Raw genomic sequence first — 3,448 nt, forward strand, 5'->3', positions numbered from 1 at the left:
GAGTAGGAGGAGACTGCTCTGGCAACAGGTGAATCTAGCCTTGGATATCCGCTCTCAGAAGGTAAGTAACTACCCACATGGCCTTCCTGGTGGAGTTTTCACTGGGATAAATTTCAGCAATTCTTCTGAGTTTAATAGCACCTTGCTATGAACTTGGGAAATCGTGGGGGAAATGACTGAAGGAAGTAAAGAGTTTTATTATTATTATTATCATTATTATTTTTATTTTTTTTTAGAGGCAGGAGGATCTTGCTATGATGCCCAGACTGAACTCAAACTCCTGGGCTCAAGCAACCCTTCTGTCTCAGCCTGAGACCTTTTCCATTAGAGCCTTTTAGGAAAAGTAACTTTTATCCGAGAAGGGATGTCTTGGGCATAGTCTCTTTTTGAGGAAAGTTGGGGGGACCTCTGATTAGTCTTATTAGCCAGAGAGTGTCTTTGATTTTTAAGGATTATATTTTAAAAAGCTGCATTATTGTGTTTCTTCACCATCATCTCTCTCTTTGCACTAAACTTATGGCCAGAAGAGAAAAACTGGGTCTTTTTAGTATTTTGGTCTTCTTCAAGAATGGCAGGGCATTGCAGGTGGGAAGAATGAAGTGATCTGGAAAAGGAACACAGAGAAAGGAAAAGGTGATGGATCTTTCTGGAACTGAAAGTGGAATTGATGTTGCCAAGGATTTGTAAATGCCATTATTCTGATTCTTACTTTAGTAGGTCCAAATTTAACATAAACCAATAGCTTCACACCACACCTCCTTTCTCCTACTCTAATCCCGAGAAGTGCAGCTTCTCATCTCAAACAAAACAAGAACCTTAAAAGCCACTTTAAAAAAAAAAAATTATAGGACAGGTATTCTCTTTGGAAAAACAGATTTTAGCTCTACCATTTTTGAAAGTGTATTTCTCAAGAAAAGCTATTTTGCCTAAGAAGTAAATTTGTTGTGGCTTTTTCCCCCATTTTGAAAACATTTTACCTAATTTATTTTATTTTATTTTATTTTTTGAGACAGAGTCTCTGTCGCCTAGGCTGGAGTGCAGTGGCGCAATCTTGGCTCACTGCAACCTCTGCCTCCCAGGTTCAAGCAATTCTCCTGCTTCAGCCTCCCGAGTAGCGGGGACTACAGGCATGCACCACCACGCCTGGCTAATTTTTTGTACTTTTTAGTAGAGACAGGGTTTCACCATGTTGGCCAGGCCGGTCTCAAACTCCTGACCGAAGGTGATCCCCCCACCTCGGCCTCCCAAAGTACTGGGATTACAGGGGTGAGCCACTGCACCCGGCCCTAATTTTGCATTTTAAGTCTTTTATTCTTTCCTTAAAGAGAGACTCCCATGTTGTATAAACTTTAGACCATGCAAAATCTGGATCACTACATATGAAAATGAGTAAAAAATATACATGACATACTTAGAAACAAAACATCAGCATTTTTCTTTCTAATAAGAATGTATTGTTATTTTATTTTATTTTATTTATTTATTTATTGAGACAGGGGTTTGCTTTGTCACCCAGGCTGGAATGCAGTGGTGTGATCATGGCTCACTGCAGCCTTGATCTCCTGGGCTCAATCGATCCTCCCACATCACCCTCCTGAGTAGCTGGGAGGGACTACAGGTGCGTGCCACCACAGCAGGCTAATTTGTTTTTGTTTTTGTTTTTTTGTAGAGATGGGGTCTTGCTATGATGCCCAGACTTGTCTCGAATTCCTGGGCTCAAGCACCCACCTCGGCCTCTCAAAGTGCTGGGATTATAGGAATGAGTCAACTACTTCTGAATTCCAGTCCCACACTTTAGCCTCCTGAGCATATTGTGTCAGTGCATTTAAATTCAGCCTACCCCAGACTGATTTCATCCTAGTACCTTAAAATATCTGCCACTCCTCCGGGCACAGTGGCTTATGCCTGTAATCCCAGCACTCTGGGAGGCCGAGGCAGGTAGATCACAAGGTCAGGAGATTGAGACCATCCTGGCTAACACAGTGAAACCCTGTCTCCACTAAAAAATACAAAAACTTAGCCAGGCATGGCAGCAGGTGCCTGTAGTCCCAGCTACTCGGAAGGCCGAGGCAGAAGAATGGCGTGAATCCAGGAGACAGTGCTTGCAGTGAGCCGAGATCGCACCACTGCACTTCAGCCTGGGTGACAGAGCGAGACTCTGTCTCAAAAATAATAATAATAATAATAATAATTTTTTAAAATAAAACTCTGCAATTCCTAAAATAAATTCTTTGAATGGCAACATTTTTCTTTCAGCTTTCCAAATTCAAGCCCAAGGGTTTTCTTTATCACTTCCTTCTTCTACATGTCCATTTAATTTTTAGGTAGTCACAAATTCTCTTTTACAAGCTCACATCCATTCTTTCCTTTCTGTTACTCACTGTGTTATCCTAGCCCTTGTTTCCCCTTGTTGAGACTACTAAAACTCCTCTTGTTTTCACCCTATAGTGTGTGTTATCTCCAATACTTTTTATGCACTCTTGCCAGTTATCCTCCTGAAGTATGGCTTTGATCATTTACCTGCCTGAATTAAACAAGTATGAGCTGTTGTACGCACTATGTGCCAGACACTGATAGAGATTCGTATTAAGTCATTCATGGAGGTGTATTAAATACATAAAATATGCCAGCCCTCCCCAGGCACTGAAGCCATGCTATGAATGGGACAGACACCTAGAGCTTACATTCCAGTTAGAATCAATGGGATATACATAGTAAGATATGGCCCCTGCTCCCAAAATGTTTACCTGCTCAAAACCTTCCATTGCTTCCCAATACCTGAAAGAACAAAATTCAAAGTCCTTGCCCTGACTTTCAAGGTTCAGTATGGTCCTGCCTTAAGCAACAGAAGTATAGTACCTAGATGAATAATCTTGAGTTTGCATGCATCTTGTATTCTGTATCAGGCACCACATTTTAAAAGGAATATAGACACACTAGAAAATCTTCAGTAGAAAAAGGGTAGAGTGGTAGACCACATCCTCTGAGAAACCAATCAAACATACTTAATAGCTATTTTTAAATTACTGAAACTTTTGTGTATGGAAAAGATATGTGTTGCCTTATACAGTCCTAAGTTAAAAGTGAAGCTGCACTAAGAAGACAGATTTGGCTCAAGGTAAAAAATTACTGCCTTCCAGAACCTTCTGAAATAGAAAGACTGCCAGGAGATAGTCAGTGCCCAGCCCCTGTCACACAAGGAGCTCAAGCAGGGGCTTTACAGGAATGATTAGAAGGTGGTAAAAGATGACCTTTAAAGTTTCCTTCCAATGTGAGATTTTATGTATGTATGTATGTATGTATGTATTGAGAGAGAATTTCGCTCTTGTTGCACAAGCTGGAGTGCAATGGCGCGTTCTTGGCTCACTACAACCTCCACCTCCCGGGTTCAAGCAATTATCCTGCCTCAGCCTCCCAAATGGCTGACATTATAGGCATGTGCCACCAC

General features: G+C 41.3%; 1 long non-coding RNA gene across 1 annotated transcript in view; it reads left to right on the top strand.

Annotated features, from left to right (window-relative positions):
- Positions 1-3,448, top strand: part of LOC105508845 — a 30,269-nt gene continuing 26,821 nt past the window's right edge. The window contains exon 1 of the long non-coding RNA XR_001001346.1: positions 1-61. This is a non-coding gene — a long non-coding RNA (uncharacterized LOC105508845). The remainder of the gene's footprint in view (positions 62-3,448) is intronic.

This window comes from Colobus angolensis, unplaced genomic scaffold, assembly GCF_000951035.1.
Source record: "Colobus angolensis palliatus isolate OR3802 unplaced genomic scaffold, Cang.pa_1.0 Scaffold169, whole genome shotgun sequence".
NCBI lineage: Eukaryota > Metazoa > Chordata > Mammalia > Primates > Cercopithecidae > Colobus > Colobus angolensis.